General features: G+C 38.3%; 1 protein-coding gene and 1 non-coding gene across 2 annotated transcripts in view; both read left to right on the top strand.

The window, feature by feature from the left end:
- The window catches only part of Veph1 (ventricular zone expressed PH domain containing 1), a 368,903-nt gene that overhangs the window by 47,316 nt on the left and 300,572 nt on the right, over positions 1 to 21,015 (top strand).
- Positions 11,244 to 11,434, top strand: LOC123453496. Its single transcript, XR_006632870.1, has one exon. It is a non-coding gene; the product is annotated as a U2 spliceosomal RNA (small nuclear RNA).

Here is a 21,015-nt window from a genome sequence, read left to right as displayed (position 1 = left end):
GGCGCAGGTTGTTAGGCTCACTGAGAGAGCAGTACGCATGTTTAACTTTTCAGTTCCTCTATGCTGTCACCTGGATCTGGACTGATGTATGAAAGGTGGCTCACGATAAGGAATCAGCTATCTTTTCTTTTCATGTTGATGAAGTTTGGGTCTTCCTGGTTTCCATTGCCTGCGATAAAAAAGAACACTGGTTCTCCAATGAACAGTGAGAGTATAATGAGCTAAAGGGGATAAACATGGTTTGCATCAAAGATTTCTAAGAAGGCTTCTTCACCTCACTCAGGTCTTGCCATATCCCAGATTTGTTTGAATGTCAGTAAGAGGCTGACCAACCTGTGCTCACCCAAAGATTTATTATTAATAATACTAGAAAGCATTTTCATTTATAATTTTCTTTGGCTACAGGATTAAATTACTAATTTTACTTTACATGTAATTCAATTTGCTAAGACTCCAGAAAAGCAATTATACTTTTTTTCTTATCACCTTAGAAACATTGTTGGAATAAATTGAATAGGAATTACAACACACACATCAAGCATTTTAAAACTATGATAAGTGGACTTGCAAGTAAAAGATTCATAAAAAATTGAATTATCTCCTTACAGCTGCCAAGAGCTGAGCTCATTCATGTGAGGTTGTTTTTAATACTCTTTCAATAACAAGGAAATCTTTGACACACAAAATACATTGTCTAAACTCACTGTAAACCTTTGAAATAAACAAATGGTTTGGTTTATTTGATCTGGCACTATAAAAATTACCATAAAATGAGTGATGATTAGGCTATGAATGGTTGGGGCTACATAGTTCAGGGTTTGGGTTTTTAGGAGTGATGTGACTGCAGACCTATGCCTCACTCATATGGGCTGCAAAGCAGAAGAGAGCTTGAGCATGAGTTCTTTGCCTTGCAAACAGCTTTGATACGGTGATCATTGGAACTTCATTCTGTATTATTAGTGGTTTCTTCTCAACTTTAAACCCTCTTCATTGAGTTATAGTATCCTAATGTTCATTCCTATACTCTTACAAAAAAAAAAAAAGAAAAAACTTGAATGGCCATCCATTCAATGAGAATCACATAATGGTAAATTGTATTGCATATCCTCTTCATGTCAAAGATTATATAGATCTATTTGCATCTACTAGATCATGTAATACCCATAAATATTCCATAACAAAGATGCTATGATGATCCCATTTTACCAGTTAATCACATTTATAGTGACAGAAGACCTTAGTATAAACAGCTTGATGAAGAGAGTGGGGAAGAAACAAGAGGAAGGTAGGAATGAGGAGCACTCCTCATTAGCACATGACTGGAAGCCCATGAGGACCAGACTACCCATCCTACTTGGCTCAAGGTTCATTGGTAATTCCAAAAGCCATGGCTCATCCCTGCTCCCTTAGATTGCTTTTCTTTTGTGTCCACGGTGAGGATCTTCAAGTATTCCAGTTCACAAGTCCACATCCAATCTCATTTCTTCAGCTTTCTCCAACAGGGGCCACCTGATCATTTCTGAACTAACACCGTTATTATTGCCAGTGGATATTGCATGTCCATCCTCTACACTTAAAATAACAAGCCACCCACAGAAAAGAAGATGTGAGTCAGCTGCACTGGCACCATATGAGTAGGAGTCATGAAGGAGTGGATTCCAGAAGAATCCAGACCACCAACAACAGTAATGTGAATGAACAGTGGGGCTATTGAAACCACAAGTTTCCAGTGTGTCCTTTCATGGAAGAGCAAGCTGAATCATAAGGAAGTTAAAATAAGACTGACACTCTAGCCATTTCACCCCAAAGCCCACTGCTGGCATTGAACCTCAGCTCCATTGAATTCTGGCTGCATTTTAATCTTTCTGAGCCTCTCTTTCCTTGTGTGAAAATAAAAATGTTGGGACAGTGGCATGAGATAATGTCACTTGTTAACAAATATAGCTAAGATGATGATGATAATTATATTTTATGATTATCCTTTTTGTATAAGGAAACCTACTATTTCTTATAAAATCCTGCATTATGCCTGGAAAAAAATCTGAGTATTCAATATTTATTATGATGAATTAGATATTCTCTTCCTGCAGCCTTCCACTTTTCACTAAGGCCTTCCCATTGGGCCTGTTTCCCATGAGACACTTTCAAAGATTGGAATATTGTATCTTGACATTCCTCTGTTCCACACCTCCCTTCCTCAGTCATAACAACCAGGTTCCATTCTGCCTTAGCTCACTGACTCACATATTCTGAGACATTTTGCAAGATGTACCCTTGTCACTCCTCCATACTCCCTGCCTGCTTTTGAAATCTCTCTGTTTACTGGAACCACAATGTGTACAGTCCACAGTTAATCATAATATCCAAAGGTCAGTCATGTCAGTGAGAACTAAAATGGATGTATCTCACTATTTCAAAGCTACATTTGCAAACATAACCTTAAAATCAAATCCACTATTTTTCTGAGTGGCCACATAATCACATTTTTCACTTCTGTTGAGCGTATTGTCCAATAAATCTTCCAAAGTTTAAAAACTAATACAAGTTTTTTCAGTACATTCAGCAATAGCAGACATACTCTGGGTTGTTTGTTTTTTTTAATTTTTTTATTAATTAGTTTTGTATTCAGCAAATACACTCAGTTTGGTATCATTATTAGGCTCATCCGTGACTTACCCCCTCCCCTTATCCCCTCCTTGTTGAGGTATATGGGTCATGCATTGTGGAGATAGCCAACAGTTATGGGTAGGATAAATGTCTCTGCATATCATGACACAACATCTGGCTCTGACATGCTTTCCACCCCCTCTTCCACAAAATTTCCCTGAGCCATGATTGGTTCATTTTTGCTCTGCTTCAGTGATGAGGTATTGGGGGCCTCTGGGTCTCTGGCTCTCTGATTTGGTAGGAGTTGATTTTTCTCTGTGTTGATCTCCTTCACCCTTAAGCTGGTACCCAGTTCACCAGAAAAGTAGCACCCTTGCTTGTTTTGCCAATTTTTCTTAGTTTCAGCTCTTTTGAGGTGTGAGGGGGTGGCTCTATCTGAAAAAGAGAAGCAGATTCTCCAATGGAGAGTAAGTTAGCACCAAGATAAATGAGTTAACGCTTACTTTTTTTTATAGAGAATTTAATAGGTGTAGGCCCTCTTGTAGCCCATGATTGATGGTAGCTTGATAATGGAGAGCAGGATTGTCCTTGGACATGGTTCTGACTTGTTTCTCAGCTCCAGCTATGGGTCCCTTTCCACTGAGGGGATCAGTTGGCCGAATCAAGAGCAGTTGGTTCCCCACCATGGCTGTGTGCCACTATTGCACTTGTGTGGGCATCACAACAGGTTATTTGCTGCTAAGTAGGTTAGACCATGAGTTGCTTGGACAGATATTGGTCATTTCCCCCCAGTCTCCCATGTAGAACCTTATGGCACTAGACACACTTACTGTCTGGGGAATGACTCTCTTCCAGCTTCCAGCCATGCCATTCTATTTTACATGCCAACCACATAAGGTGTCTTCATCAGTAGGGTCTTACCACTAACCTTTGGTGGGTCATCAAGTACTCTGACAGAAATCTGTCTTTCTTTTAGGAAACCTTGTAGGTCTCTCTGATCAAAAGCTCATTGTGGATGATGGCCACATGCTGGTACTGGGAGTTATAGGTCAGTGCCCTCTAAGAAAAGGAAGAAAAAGATAACTAATATACAAGATTTAGAGAGAAGAGAGAGAGATAGAGAGGGAGGGAGAGAGAGAAGCTGTATAAAATAAAGGTCAGTCTTCATCATACCCTCTCCAGTGCTTTGTGGCTCAGGTGTTCCTTCTAAGGGCCTGGTGAAGGTTCAGCCATTTGGTCTGCCTTTTAGGAAGTAGAATTTTATGGTACCATTGCCGTTTAGATCTATATTTGTGTTTCCCACTGCCTCTCTTGCCCTCTCTTCCCTCCCCACCCATCCTATTGTCCAGTCCACAAGCTGCTTGCTGGGTATGTAAAGCTTCTTGGGTAGACTCAGGTTAGGTGCTGTATATGAGTGAGACTATGCGGCAATTTTTTTTTTTTTTCTGTGATTGGGTACGTTCACTGAGAATGATCTGTTCCAGGTTCTACCATTTTTCCTCAAATTTCATTGTGTCATTTTTTTCTTACTGTGTATAGAATTCCATTGTGTAGATATACCACTTCTTAGTTATCCCTTTTTATAGTGATGTACATCTGGGTTAATTCTAGCTTTTAGCTATTACAAATTGAGCCACTACAAACATGGTTGAGCAACTCCCTCTGGCCTGTGGTTTGAAGGTTTTAGGGTAGATGCCCAGTAAGGGAATAACTGGGTACGATGGTATCTCTATAGTCAGGTTTCTCCCGAGACTCCATATTGCTTTCCAAAGTGGTTGTACAATCTTACATTCCCACCAACAGTGGATGAGTGTTCCTATTTCTCCATATCCTCACCAGCATTTATTTTCACTTGATTTTTTTGATATGTGCTATCCCTACTGGGGTAAGGTGGAATCTAATAGTTGTTTTAATTTGCATTTCTCTGATGATTAGGGATGATGAACATTTTCTTAAGTGTGTTTTGCCATTTTTATTTCTGCCTCTTTGAACTACCTGTTCAGGTCTTTGCCACATTTTGTGAGTGGGGTATTTGACTTTTTCCTGTTTAGATTTTTGAGTTCGCAATAGATTATAGAGATTGGGCATCTATCAGTTGTATAACCCACAAATATTTTCTCCCATTCTGTGGGTAAGCTATTGGCTTTGCTTATTATATGCTTGTCTGTAAAGAAACTCTTCAGCTTGATGTGATCACATTGGCTGAGTGACTGTTTAAGATCATGAGCTACTGGGATTTTGTTCAGGAAGTTTTTTCCATTTCTATATCATGGAAAGTACTTCCTAAATTTTCTTCCAGTAGTAGTCAAATTTCTGGTCTTATATTGAGGTCTTTGATCCATTTGGACTTCAGTGCAGTGCATGGTGAAATGTGTTGATCAAGTTTCAATTTCCTGCATATGGTTATCCAGTTTGTCCTGCACCATTTGTTGAAGATGCTGTCTTTTTACCAGTGTAAATTGTTAGGGCCTTTGTCAAATATCAAGTATCTATGGTTGCTTGACATGAAGTTCAGATCCTCAAGGCTATTCCATTGGTCTATACTCCTATTTTTATGCCAGTACCATGCTGTTTTTATTAATATGGCTTTTTAATATAGCTTTAGATCAGGTATGGTGACAACTCCAGTAGTATTTCTTTTGCTGAGGATATGTTTAGATATACGAGGCTTTCTGCCATTCCATATGAAATTTGAGATCATTTTTTTAATATCAATGTGAAGAACACTGTTGGGATTTTAACTGGAATTGCATTAAATCTATATATTGTCTTGGGTAGGACTGCCATCTTCACAATGTTAATTCTGCCTATCCAGGAGCATGGGAAGTCTTTCCATTTTCTCACGTCCTCCTCAATTTCCTTTTTGAGCGTTTTTATGTTTTCAAAGTATAGATTTTTCACTTCCTTGGTTAATGTTATTCCAAGGTATTTTGTTGTTGTTGTTGTTGCTATTGAAAATGGGACTATGTCCATTATTTCTTTCTCTGTATCTTTGTCATTTGCATAAAGAAAGGCTACTGATTTTTGTGCATTGATTTTGTATCCTGCTACTTTGCTATATGAGTTAATCACCTTCAGGAGTTTGGGGATGGAGTCTCTTGGGGCTCTTACATATACAATCATGTCATCAGTGAATAGAACTAACTTAACTTCTTCCTTTCCAAATTGTATCCCTTTTATTTTCTCTCCTGTCTTATTGCTTGAGCTAGGACTTCAGTAGTATATTGAAACGCAGAGGTGAGAGTGGAAAACCCTGTCTTGTTCCTGATCTTAATGGGAATTCCTCCAGTCTCTCTCCATGGACTATTATTTGGGTCTTAGGAGCTGTGTATATTGCCTTTATTATGTTAAGATATGAACCAACCATGCCAGTTCTCTCCAATGTGTTGATCATGAAGTGATGTTGTATCTTGTCAAAAGCCTTTTCTGCATCTATCGAAATGATCATGTGGTTTTTACGTTTAACATTGTTTATGAGGTGTATTACACTGACAGATTTCAGTATGTTGAACCAGCCATTTCCTGGGATGAATCCCACTTGGTCAAGGTGGATAATGCTTTTTATGTGTTGTTGGATTTGGTTAGTAAGGATTTTGTTCAGGATCTTTGCATCTAAGTTTATCAGGGTAATAGGCCAGTAGTTTTCTTTTCTTGTGACATCTCTATCTGATTTTGGAATTAGGGTGATACTAGCTTCATAAAAGGAGTTGGGTAGCTTTCCCTATTCTCCAATTGTGTGGCACAGTTTGAGGAAGATTGATTTGAGTTCTTCCATGAAGGTTTGATAGAATTCAGCTGAGAAGCCATCTGGTCTTGGACTCTTCATTTTGGGGAGGTTTTTAATTACTTTTTCAGTCTCCATGAGTGTGATGGGTTCATTGAGGTGATTAATCTTTTCTGAGCTTACTTTGATATGTGGTATGAGTCCAGGAATTTATACATCTCCTCCACATTATCCAGTTTTGTGGAGTAGAGGTTTTTGAAATAAGTCCTGATGATTCTCCCAATTCCACTTATGTCTGCTGTGATCTCTCCTTTTTCATTTTGAATTTTGTTAACTTGAAGCTTCTCCTTTTTTTGCTTGATCAAATTGGCCAGGGGTTTGTCAATCTTTTCGATTTTTTCAAAGAACCAACTCTTTGTTTTGTCAATTGTCTTAATTGTTTCCTTGGTTTCCAATTCATTAATTTCTACTCTGATGTTAATTATTTCTTTCCTTCTAGAGCTCTTTGGGTTGGATTTTTCTTGCTTTTCCAGTGCTTTTCAGTGGATGGTTAGGTTATTCATTTGGGATCTCTCTGTCTTTTTTATGAAGGCATTGAGTGCAATGAATTTTCCCCTGAGTACCACCTTCATTGTGTCCCATAAATTTTGGTACAATGTGTTCTCGTTGTCACTCAATTCTAGAAATTTTGTGATTTCATTTTTTTGTTATATCCACTATCCATTTATTGTTTAAAAGTGTGGTCTTCAGTTTCCAGGTGCCATTGGGATTCTTGGTGGTCTTTTGTTATTGATTTCTAGCAATATAGCATTGTGATCTGATATCATGCAAGGAATTATGTCAATCTTCCTAAATATGTGGAGGCAGTCTTTGTGACCCAGAATATGGTCTATTTTAGAGAATGTTCCATGTGCTCCTGAGAAGAATGTATAATCTGTGGACTTGGGATGGAAAGTTCTATAGAAGTCTATTAGGTCTTAGTGATGTATGGTTTTGTTGAGCTCTCTTATTTCCCTGTTGTGTTTCTGTTCGGATAATCTGTCTATTACTGCTAATTATGTATTGAAGTCCCCAGCTATGATGGTGTTGTTGGTTATTTTTGTTTTCTTGTCAAGTAGGTTTTCTTTTATGAACTGAGGTGCCCCTGTGTTTGGTGCATACAGTTTTATGATTGTAATATCCTCTTGATGGATATTCCCTTGATGAGGAAGTGGCCTTCTTTGTCTTTTTTGATTATGTTTGAAGTATATATTTTCTGTTATTAATACAGCTACACCTGCTTGTTTCTTATTCCCATTTGCTTGGAATATTGTTTTCCACCCTTTCACCCTGAGGAGGTGTCTGTCTTTAGTGGTGAGGTGGGTTCCTGGAAGACACTTATTGAGGGGTCTAATTTTTTGATCCATCCTGTTAGCTTGTGTCTCTTGATAGGTGAATTAAGGCCATTAATATTTAGGGTAATGACTGTGAGATTTGATTTGATCCCTGAAATCTAGTTATGGGTTGGTGTTTTCATGGACTTTGAAGTTTTTTGTGCCTACTCTGAGTTTGGTTATTGTGATCTGCTTCTTGTGGGCATTTGAGTTTGATTATTTGTTTTTTCTCTGTGGCGAATTTCCTGAAATACTTTCTGTAGGATTGGTTTTGTGTTCATATAATTGTAAAACTGGGTTTTGCCATGGAAAGTTGTTTTGTTTTTTTTTTTCACCATCTGTTATGAGGGATACTTTTGCTAGGTAGAGTAGTTTGGGTTGGAAGCCATAGGTTCTTAGACTTTTCAGTGTTTCTTTCCAGGCCCTTCTATCTTTCAGGGTTTCCATTGAGAAGTCTGAAGTAATTCTGATGGGGTTACCTTTGAAAGTGGTATGCTATTTTTCCCTAGCTGCTTTTAGGACTTTCTCTTTGGTGTCAATGTTTAGAGTCTTAATATCAATATGTCTTGGAGTGTTTCTCCTTTGGTCCAGTGTGTTTGGAGTTCTGTTAACTTCTTGTATCTTGATGGGCCTTTGTTTTAAGAGACTGGGGCAATTTTCTTCAATTATTTTGTTAAATAACTTTTCCATGCCATTGGTCTGAATTTCTTCTTCTGGTATTCCAATGATCCTGATATTAGGTCATTTAAGTGTATTCCACAATTCCCACATGTTCTGTTCACAGGACCTTTTGAATGTACTGAAATTTTTGCTCTCTCAAACTGTTTCTTCCATCTTGTCTTCTACCTCAGAGTTTCTATCTTCCATGTGGCTAACTCTATTCTTGAGACCATCTAGACAGTTTTGGACTTGTTCAGTTTTCTAGTACTTTTTCTTATCTATTAGGCTTTGTTTAGTTCTGGCAGCATCTACACAATTATTGGTCCTTTGTTACTTTTCTGCAAGTTCTACCAATAGCTTGGTCAGGGCTTCATTTCTCACAGTTTCATTTTGGTGTTCTGATCCTAATGACTCTTCTATGTTTTGATTAGAGATGTTCATTATAGAACTGGATGATCTAACTGGATTTCCTTGTATATGATTTTTCATGTTATTTCTTTTGCGATGTTGTCTGCCCATCCCATGTATGGGCATGTAGGTTGATGTATCAGCCTGGGCTCAAGCACAGTGTGAATCTGAAGCAGGCTGTGGCAGTTGCCAAGCAGTCTGGGCTTTGGTTCTCACTTGCCAAAGTGGCCTGATCTACTGCTTGGTTGGGGAACCAAAGTTGCCTGAGCTCTCAAGTGGTAATGTGCCAAATCTGCCTGCAGTCATGCTAGGAGGGACACTGAGACAGTACACACTGAAGCAGCCCAAACTCTGGCAAGGGTACACTGGGACCTGGAATCAGATTGTGCTCCCCTGCAACAGGGCAATGGTGGCCGGCCAGCATGGCAGACAGGTAGGCGATGGCACCTGAGCTGGTGCAAGCAACAGACAGTCTGAGCTTGCGTGGCAGTTGCTGTGGGCCTGGACTTGCTGAACATGCTGCAGCCAGAGAAGTAAGTGAGCAAGTGGGCGGAGCAGTTTAAACTTCCACATGCAGGGGTCAATCTGCTTGGAGGCACCATGGATACAGTGGCTACTTGGGGGGAGGGGTGGGCTACTCTCCTGTGAGAGAATCTGTGGGGGGCCATAGAGAAAAAGCCTCTCCATTTTGCCTGGGCCTGCTCATAAACTGACTTATTACTCAAAAAGCTGGTCCATCCAGCTTTCTGTTAGGTACTTCTGGAACAGGTCAGCAGACTGCTTACAGAATCTTATCTTCTGCAAAAGGCCAGTTTATGGTCAGGATGTGAAACCTGGTGCTGTCAGGATGTTAAGCCAGTGAGGCAAGATTACATGAACACCTAATTACATCCCCTCTAGGTTTCCTGACAATTCCTTGCCCTGGCCATGTCCCCTTCCCCCTACAACCCTATATAAACCTACCTGTAAGAATAAACTCTCAAGGCCATGACAAACATCTAGCATGGTCTCCTTCTTGTGTCTGTTTGCCTTCTTTCATTCAGGTTAATTTTCCCCTCATTTCTTTGTTCAACTCCCAGCTGGCTGGGGCAAGTGGTGCCCGAATATGAGGCATGAGGTATGAAGAAAGACCTGACCGTTGCTCAAAGTGGACAGCTGACCCAACCATTAGACCACCACCCCACCGGAGGGGTGAGTGAAGGTCTGTATAGAGGTCACTACAGGCAATACACCTGTAAAGCAGACCTGCACCGCGATCGACGCAGAAAAGCCTGCCTGTGAAACTGATCTGTTTGAGGTAAGGGACGAATTTTAGGCAATTAAAGTAAAGATTATTGAGTCATTTTTTTTACAAGGCACAAGAACTGCGGGACTTCCTTTTTGCACTTCTCTTCCTCCTTTTACTTTCAGTTGGTGCCATCACGTGGAATTGCAGCATAGCAACAGGGCAACTGAAGCCTCTTGGCCAGGGCTACCCTCTGGCATTGGCTGAAGCCCCTAGCTCCCCTGTGAGAATCCCAACCGCCTGTTCCGGTGTTGGCAAAGACCTCCTACATAGCCTCTCTTCCTATCAACAAAATTGGGTATGCAACAGCCAGTAAATGCTCTTAGAGTGGCTGCCAGTTCTTAGATTTATGGTCAGGCTCACGTCAGGCCCACCGGGGAACCCCCCCGTGCCAGTTCTCCGACTGGGAATGTTGCCCTCTGGTCTTGCTGTTTCTCCTCTTTCCTTTTCTATCATGGGACAGACCCTAAATAAGCACAAATTGTTAAAAGGCTTAAAACTTCTCTCAAGGCACAAGGAATGTGGGTTAAAAAAAAAAAAAAAAGATTTAACAAAGAGTAAAAAGGAGCTAATTGCCATTGTAAAAGATGTTTTAAAAACACAAGGAATTGAGATTGATTCAAGTGCATTTTGATTTTATCAGGAGGATATGTTCTTTTTATATGTGTGTGTGTATGTGTTTATGTGTGCTCATTGTGCTTGCTAGTCGTGTCATGTTTGTGACTGTTTGTAACTAAAGAGATGAGATAGATGCAGGTGACATTCCTTTCTCTTCTAGAGAACCATTTCAAGGAAGTCAAAGATCTAAGCATAGAAATTAAATAGGAAAAGTTAAATGTCTTTTATAGGAGTGAATTTGCCAGATATTTGTTCTAGGTCAACCTCACCTTACATAGAGGATCATTATAAACAACAAAACTTCCTCTAAAGAGGTAACTTATAATTTGTCAGATATTTTAGAAAAGATTGTAATGTCCTGTTACTTAAAAGGAGGAGGTAACTGATCTGATTTCTGAGCCAGCCTTCCTCAAGATAACAACACAATTTGCCTTAGCTACTCCTAATAAAATCATTTCCAAGTGTGTTATTGGTATTAATGATATAAAATTGTATTAAGACTGCTTTCTTTTTAGTAATAGGATTAATCAATTTGGTGTAATTTTTTAATAGCCTTATAAGAAATATAATCACTTCTTGGCCTTTTGGTTATGATCAAGTGTAGTATCTGTTCTCATCAGTTTAATATCTGATATGTCCTCTATCCGAGGACAATATATTAAATGGATTTTTGGAGCTTGGAGTTGGAATAGGAGCTTACTCTGTCCACTCCATGCATCAACCTGGTATTGCAGTACTTCCAGGAATGGTGCACCCCCTCAGGGGAATAAAAAACAAAGAGAGAAAAGATAATTAATGATGGGGTGAGATGAATTGATTAAAGGAACTGGAAAAGAATTTTTCAATGTTGGGACATAGAATGCTTGTTAAAAATGCTTTTTGAGTGGTACTGAGAAAAAGTATGTGGACAAAGATGTGCATATGTAAGAAAGAATTTTCAGGCTAAACCTAAACACCATGCCTAAAGTTAGAGATTCTTCAACTGTTTACACACTCTTAAGGATACTCTAAAAGTTTTATATAGGGACATAGTCTTAATCTAAATTCATCTTACATTAGACACAGGTGATGCCTATGTTAGATTGTTCATAAGTACAGATGCAATTGGAGGTTTAACCAGGTTAAACATAGACAAAAGTCTATCACCTTGTGTTTTACAAATGGGTAAATTTGCTATGTAAAAACAAACAACTTCAAAATAGAAAAAAATATGTCAGGATGCTTATCTCTCTGCTCTGTAATTTCATTTTGCTCTTGCTTTCCAACATATGCTACTTAAATTCATGGAAAGCTGGACTCTTAAAAAACAAACAAACAAAACAGATGGAACCCCCTTTATCTCAAACCCCATGCAAGTTTAAGCCATGTGTCCCCCAGACTCTGACTAGAGACAAAAATGGCCAATTGTCTCTGACAAGGAAAAAGGAATACAGCATATAACTGTGGTTCTCTTTAGTTCATCTCTTATGAACACCTAAAGTCACATCTGTTAGATAAAGTCTCTCACTAGACAAAATGTTAAATAGATAAACTGAGTCTTATGATAAGGCCTCCTCATTAACAGGTCACTGATGCTAATTTGTTATGATTTAAGGGTTATAAAACTGGCTTTAAGACTCTCTCAGTAAAGTAAATTAGGTTCCTCCTTTCATCAAGGTTTTTACTATTCTAAAGATAAAGGCTCACATAGAAGTGGTAAATTTCCAAAGGTGAAGTACTCATACCTAAAGACATTGTGACTTTACAGTTAGCTTCTGTCGTATTTATGCTGATTTTTATTGAATGGACATAACTAGGTTTAATCACTTAGGTTTAAGTGATTTAATTTTAGTAATAATAACTTTCATCTTTCTGGGATTTGTTGGGATAGCTTACTTAAACTTTATCAAACTTAAGTCATAGATAAAATATAAAATTGTTTTATGTTAATAAAAATTTCTGTGGCACATAAAATTAATAGCTATCAAGTTTAAGCCAAAATCATTGGTTGTCAAATAATGTTTTTTTTTCTTTCAAAAAAATTTATCAAGAGTTATATTAATATTTAGCTAGCTATTTTGGCTCAGGAAAGACCAAATTCTACTCTGTTGTATGTAAAGTAACTCTCAATTTTTGCATCTTAAGTTCAGTGCTTATAACAAAATTAACTCTTAAGACATATTCCCTACTTTAGGGTACAGCCTCATGCTCAAACAATGGTTTTCATTTAAATATATATATATATAAAATTCAAGCTCCATGGTTCTGTTTCCAATGTTTTCTGGGTAATTTGTATCCACACAGGTATCTGAACTAATCAAAGATGTTTTAACACAGGTGCTAAGACCTTATACTGTCTTACTTGTTCTTTTCTGATTAGTTTTCTGATTAATTTCTAGGTTAAATTAGTTAAGTTTATAAATCATTTGGTACTGTTTTCAAGACTGGTAATAGGTTCTGCCTATATTTATAAATGTTAGGTATTTAAAATGTGAGATGTGCCTACTTCCTATGCCTCAGACATAAGGCTTATGCTGCCACAGTAAGCCAAAGCCAATTAAAATCATTAGAGTAAAAAGTGTCAATATTTTGGCCTGTACTCCCATGTCATGAGGCCACTGGAGATGATGGGACACTTCTACACTGGCCCCCTGGTGAGTCACCTGGCTTCCTGAGCAGGGAGGATATGGAGATCCAAACAAAATTGGTGTACATTCTAAAATAGGAGAGTCACAATTGAGGAATAATCAGCCCTCCTGACTTCCCAAAGAAGAGAAAATTACTTGGCCAGCATGGTCCTGACTCATCCTAACAGGCTAGACACCAGTAAACTATGGGACTACTCCTGTGTCCCTAAAGTCTCTTTGGAGAGCCATTAATGACCTCTAAAATTAATCCTTAATTAACTTTTGGCTATCTGCATGGTCTTAAACACTCAGAGAGAAATCTGTAACCAAAGATAAAAAATATATCTTAAATATATAAATGGCCCTTAGCTTCTGAAATTAGCTACAGCCATGATGTTAGTACAGGAACAACTTGCTGCAGGCCACCTCTCCTTGGAATACTCCTATCTTTGTATTGCTCCAGGACCTTAGAGAAATTAATAAGGCCATGGTACCTATGGGGGCCCTACAACCAGGCCTCCCCAGTCCAGTAGCAATTCCTGCAGGACATTGTAAAATCATTATTGACCTAAAGGATTGCTTTTTTACAATTCCCTTACACTCCTCATCAGCATTTTACATTTAGTTTACCTGTGGTAAATTTTAGAGGCCCTAAAGATAGTGGAGGCTACAATTCTGAGCCAAAGAGGCACTTTTATCTCTTATAAAAAGCCTCTTCTCCTGGTCATTTATGCCACTGACTTTACACCCACTGGGGTGTTCTGGCAGGAGGGGCCCCTCTTCTGGGTCCATATACCCTCCAAAAGTTAAAAACAGGGGATTTATACCCCACAAAAGGCTCCCCAAAAAACATTCACCATCATGCACTGTTTGTCCTAAACTTTTTAACCCTTGACACTCATGGAAAGTCAGCAGCTGATCACTTTTGGCACACAAATACAAAAAATACCTTTGCCAAAGCCATGTGGAAAGATCCTTTAACCTTAAAATGGAATGGCCCAGACTCAATACTCATTTGGGGCCAAGAATCAGTATGCTTGCCAGACACCAAAGAAAATGCTGCGAGATGGCTACCAGAGAGACTTGTAAAACAAGCTGATGATCCTCCAGTGACATCTCACATATCCAGGGAAGAAACACTTCCCTGAGAGAATCTCCCCCTTTTCCCTAACAGGACAAAGCTGGAAGGACCTCTACTTATCTTAATCCTCTCACTCATAATCAGACCCATTATTATAATTAAAATCATGTCTTTTATATGTCAACAGATTAAAGCCATTAAGGTGCAGCCTTTACAGGTCCATTATCACAAACTGGAGCTGATGGATCGAGGCAAGGCGTTGCCACTGAAGACCTGCCACCTGCAGCTGTCACTCTCCCTTTATCTCACATTCTGTACTTATTTACTATACTGCTGTCCTCTACACCTCTGCTATCGCTGCGGTCTACCTGTCTTGGCCAAATAAGTAACACTCCTTTAGGAGCTGCATAGGATTCAGACATATACATATCAGCTCACAATAAAGTGAGTATGATATGGGCACCAATGTGGGTGCGAGGCAAAGCACCACAAGGGAAGGTCCCTTTCTAACTGCTTCTGGATTCCCTGAGAGGTCTATACCTGGCTTGCATGGAGGTTGGTACCATAACTGTTATCACTAAGGATGTGCCTCGCTCCCCATAGGCCCTGCCTCCCCTCCCCAAAAGATATCAAGGGCCAAAGATTGTGGGAAAAAGACATCCCACAGGAGGAGTTGGATCCCTACTCCCCCAGTTGGTTAATGCCCACTGCTGCAAAGCAGGCCTCCCCCTCTTTTTGTATAAAAGAAGGGAGGAGATGTTGGGAGCTATGAATCAAACCTCAGCCATGTTAACAGAAACCGCCATATAACAAGTTAAGTTTCTATTCCTCACCTAATATTCAACTACCAGAAACAATGGGATCATGCACCTGGCTAAACACTCCCCCATCCTGCCAGTAGCTGATGAAGAAACAAAGGCATTGCAGCCCACCACTGAATAGCGGGCCTCCCCCCTTTTGTATAAAAGAAGGGAGGAGATGTCAGGAGCCATAGACAAAAGCCTCTCCATTTTGCCTGAGCCTGCTCATAAGCTGACTCATTACTCAGAAAGCTGGTCCATCCAGCTTTCTGTTAGGTACTTCTGGAACAGGTCAGCAGACTGCTTACAGAATCTTATCTTTTGCAAAAGGCCAGTTTATGGTCAGGATGTGAAACGTGGTGCTGTTAGGATGTTAAGCCAGTGAGGCAAGATTAGATGAACACCTAATTACATCCCCTCTAGGTTTCCTGACAACTCCTTGCCCTGGCCATGTCCCCTTCCCCCTACAACTCCTTGCCCTGACCACGTCCCCTTCCCCCTACAACCCTATATAAACCTACATGTAAGAATAAACTCTCGAGGCTGTGACAAACATCTAGCATGGTCTCCTTCTTGTGTCTGTTTGCCTACTTTCATTCAGGTTAATTTTCCCCTCGTTTCTTTGTTCGACTCCCTGCTGGCCAGGGCAAGAATCAGTGATTCCCTGTTTTTCCCCCTCTGTGCCCTCTCACTGGCAATCTGTTGGAGATTTCTCTCCCCTAAAAGACCCAGTGAATGCTAAATGTCTTGTCTTTCTTTCCCCAGGAACTGCGGCGCAGATAGGTGGTTGCCATCTTGGCCAGAAGTGCAGTTGTTTGGTTTTTGTCTTAAGCTTTCTATAAGTACTTACCTACATAGTTATTTACTTTTTTCCTGATGAGATCCAGCTTACTGTTTTTCAAGGTAAATATCTTATTAGATGCTAAGTTTTTATTTTGTTTTGTTTTGTTTTGCATCTCATTGCATATACTGTTCTTCCAAGGTCTTTGCCGTCTATAAAGTTTATAAACAGTGCCACTCTCTCTGGTATTTATTTTAAAACAATGATTTAAAGGTTGACCCAATGGGGGCTGGAGAGATGGCTTTGTGGTTAAGCGCTTGCCTGTGAAGCCTAAGGACCCCGGTTCGAGGCTCAGTTCCCCAGGTCCCATGTTAGCCAGATGCACAAGGGGGCGCATGCGTCTGGAGTTCGTTTGCAGAGGCTGGAAGCCCTGGCGCGCCCATTCTCTCTCTCTCCCTCTATCTGTCTTCTTCTCTGTGTCTGTCTCTCTCAAATAAAAAATAAATTAAAAAAAATTAATAAAAAAAAAGTTGACCCAATGGGATTAGGGAGCCTTGTTGTGCCTGTGGAGCCTACCTTTGGGATTGGCTGGTATGATTTCACTAATTACACTTTTAGAGTCATATTATACATATGCTTATCCCTGATTCCAACTCAAATGCAACATATATATATATATATATATATATATATATATATATATATTATTCTATATAAAAACCCTTCTCTAATAGGCTTATATATTTTCCCTTGAAGGTAAATGTTTCAAGAAGTCTAAGTTGATTTTTTATCTTGTTTATTATTGTCAATTTTATATGTAATATCCATTCCCCATTAAATCTAAATATAACTTTATTATATTCAAATTGTTCAGACTCCACTTATCCTCTGAATTCTCCATTAGAAGCATATTACAAAAGGTCATTTGTAGCAGAAGGATTAGAGGCATGAGTAGATGGTATGTATCTTCATTTTTACTTGAGAGCTACAGGTTAGAAAATCTGAATATCAACATGTCAAACAGGACAATTATACTTACTTATTTGTAAAGAGAATTGAGAGAGAGAGAAAGAGAAGATGAATGGGTATGCCAGGACCTCTTGCTGCTGCAAATACATTCTAGATGCATGTGCCACTTGGTATACCTGGATTTACATGGGTACTGGGTATTTGAACCTGATTTGGCAGGCTTTTGTAAGCAAGTGACTTTAACTGCAGAGATATCTTTCCAACCCCTATATTTATATTTTTATGTCAACCCAAAAAAGTATTTTTAAATCTAAAAAATCTTGCCCCATTTATCTTTATAATCAAATTATAAGAAATAGGTAAGGAATGGATAATTATATCTTATCTAAACTCTTTAGATAATTGAAAAGAAGTACATTATCCAACTAATTCTAAAAGTCTGGTATAATCATGATATCAACACCAGACAATGACTTTTATGAGAAAGAAAAATACACATTCATCTTATTCATGAACATAGATGCACAGATCAAAAGTTGTAAGAAAATGACTCTGGCAATACTTAAAGAAAACAACATTCAACACTTACCAGGTACTTACTATATTTCCAGAACTTATTTTTTTTAAGTTAAATATTCAAACTTTTAATCTTTTACATGCATTCTAACTTTTTTTTTCATTTTTATTAACATTTTCCATGATTATAAAATATATCTCATGGTAATTCCCTCCCTCCCCACCCCCCAACTTTCCCATTTGAAATTCCATTCTCCATCATATTACCACCCCATTACAATCATTGTAATTTCATATATACAATATCAACCTATTAAGTATCCTCTTCCCTTCCTTTCTCTACCCTTTATGTCTCCTTTTTACCTTACTGGCCTCTGCTACTAAGTATTTTCCTTTTCACGCAGAAGCCCAATCATCTGTAGCTAGGATCCACATATGAGAGAGAACATGTGGCGCTTGGCTTTCTGGGCCTGGGTTACCTCACTTAGTAAAATCCTTTCCAGGTCCATCCATTTTTCTGCAAATTTCATAACTTCATTTTTCTTTACCGCTGAGTAGAACTCCATTGTATAAATGTACAACATCTTCATTATCCACTCATCTGTTGAGGGACATCTAGGCTGGTTCCATTTCCCAGCTATTATAGATTGAGCAGCAATAAACATGGTTGAGCAGTACTTCTAAGGAAATGAGATGAGTCCTTTGGATATATGCCTAGGAGTGCTATAGCTGGGGATGATAGATCAATCTTTAGCTGTTTTAGGAATCTCCACATTGTTTTCCACAATGGCTGGACCAGATTGCATTCCCACCAGCAGTGCAGAAGGGTTCCTTTTTTTTCCACATCCCTGCCAACAGTTATGATCATTTGTTTTCATGATGGTGGCCAATCTGACAGGAGTGAGGTGGAATCTCAATGTAGTTTTAATCTGCATTTCCCTGATGACTAGTGACATAGAACATTTTCTTAGATGCTTATATGCCATTCATATTTCTTCCTTTGTGAATTCTCTATTTAGCTCCATAGCCCATTTTTTGATTGGCTTGTTTGATTCCTTATTATTTAACTTTTTGAGTTCTTTGTATATCCTAGATATTAATCCTCTATCAGATATATAGCTGGCGAAGATTTTTTCCCATTCTGTAGGTTGCCTCTTTGCTTTTTTCACTGTGTCCTTTGCAGTGCAAAATCTTTGTAATTTCATGAGGTCCCAGTGATTAATCTGTTGTTTTATTAAATTATTCTCTCCTCATAGTTTATGAGAAGGAAACTCTTGTTAGCCCTATTTTATAAAATGCATAATTACCAACTTTGGTTTGGCCCAGGAATGTAAGATGCCTTAATATTCAGAATTAATTCTCCCATTTTAAAAAATTAAGGCAGGAAGATCATGCTATCAGTTCAAAGTCTTATAAGAGTCATAATATGCTTATGAAAAAATTACAAACTAGAAATACTGGAGAACTTCCTTAAGTTGATTCAGAAGATATTTGTGTCTTAAAATGACACATTCAAAGCATGCTCTTAAAGTCAGGAATGAGACAAATATGTTACTATATCTATTTGTATTTATCATGGAACTGGAAAGCCTAAATTCAACCATAAAATTAACTAACATTATAACAATCAAAAATAAATTACAAATATTATATCTATGAAATATGATTTCTATAGTATAAAATCCATATACTCTCAAAAAAAAATTTAGGCATAATAAATACAGTAGTAAAATTATGGGAAATGAAATCAACTTATAGAAGTCAGTTGTTTTTCTATATGAAAGTAGTAATACATTGAAAAAATATATATATTTTTTTATTTTCATTCTCCTTTTGATTACTATCTTTTCTTTCTGTTAATTATGTACTTTATCTTTATTGGTTAACAATTACATCCATAGTACATTTAGCTGGAAAACAGCATTTTTTCCCACTTCCTAAATTAACAGTTCAGGAGAGGCAAGCACTTACTCGCTAAGCCATCTCTCCAGCCCTCTCCTGTTTTTGTTATTATTTTCTCAATTTTTTATTAACGTTTTCCATGATTATAAAAAAATCCCATGGTAATTAATACCCTCCCCACCCTCTTTCCCCTTTGAAATTCCATTCTCCATCATATCCCCTCCCCGTCTCAATCAGTCTGTCTTTTATTTTGGTGTCATGATCTTTTCCTCCTCTTATGAAGGTCTTGTTGTGCAGGTAGTGTCAGGCACTATGAGGCCATAGATGAAAATATATTTTTAAAAATCTTACTTAAAGTAGGAAAAGTACAAAATACGTAGCAAAAATGATATATGTAACCTTTAGGAATAAAATTTTGAATCTTTCTTGAAAGCAGTCAAATAAAGGATAAACATGTAGGACAATATACTCTGTTCGTATTCATCGATGGGAGTACTGGATGTAGCAATAGTGTTTTTTCAATATAATTTTCAATGTATCTAGTAAACTTTTAGTAAAATACCAACTTAAATTTCTATGAAATATTTTAAAATTCACGAATATGATAAAGCCCAAACAATTTTGTAGAAGGAAAAGATGTGAGTTTTATGGGGGCAGAAGACAATAATTTTCCTACCAGATATCAAGACACTGAAAACAGTAATTAAGACATCATAGTACTGGTACAACACCATGCAAACAGAATAGAGATGGGATGCATATGTAACAGGGAATCTTTGCAGTGAAGAAAAGTAAATCACTCAACCAATGGTCTGAGATAGTTCATGTCACAACATACATAAATTTTATCCAAGTGGAATAGTCTTAAATTTAAAAGCACAATTGTAAATCTTTCATTCATTAATTTCAGATAAAGGACATCTACAAAAGAAGCTTAGACAAGGCGTGTGTTGTGGCACATGCCTTTAATCCCAGCACTTGGGATGCAAAGATTGGAGGATTGTCATGAGTTTGAGGCCACCCTGAGAATACAGAGTGAATTCCAGGTCAACCTGGGCTAGAGTGAGACCCTACCTCAAAAAACAAAAACAAAAAAATGCTTAGAGTAAAATTATACCTAATAGGATGAGATTTTGTAATGGGAAGATATTTGATGCCTTTCCTTGAACTAACTCAAGGCAAACAGTTACTAGGAATGTGCCAGCCATCTAGTGAAGGGAGCATGGAAAAAAGCCCAAATGACCCACAGTGAAAACAAAGCTCTGCTAAGAAATAAATTTTTGCCACTTAAGCCATTAAAATTTGGGGATTTGTTTATAATCATCCAGCAAGACTGATATTATTGGTACTTCCTTCCACTGACTTAGGAGTTCTTTATATATCAAAAGTATTTAAAAGCTTTGGGGATGGCTCAGCAGTTGAGATGCCTGCATGAAAAACCTAACTACCAGGGATAGATTCCTTAGTACACATATATAGCCAGATGTACAAAATGGAGCATGACTCTGGAGTTTGGTTGCCCTGGAATACCCATTCTGTCTGTCTGTCTTCTATTTCTCTCTACTAGCAAATACTAGAGAGAGAGAGAGAGAATTGGCCACTGCAGTTGAACTCCAGACTCTTGTGTCCCCTAGTGAGCCCGTGTGACCTTACTCTTGCCTCACCTTTGTGCATCTGGCTTATGT

The sequence above is a fragment of the Jaculus jaculus genome, chromosome 11, assembly GCF_020740685.1.
Source record: "Jaculus jaculus isolate mJacJac1 chromosome 11, mJacJac1.mat.Y.cur, whole genome shotgun sequence".
Classification (NCBI taxonomy): domain Eukaryota; kingdom Metazoa; phylum Chordata; class Mammalia; order Rodentia; family Dipodidae; genus Jaculus; species Jaculus jaculus.
The sequence above is the reverse complement of the archived record's forward strand: the minus strand, read 5'-3'. Positions and strand labels throughout refer to the sequence as shown.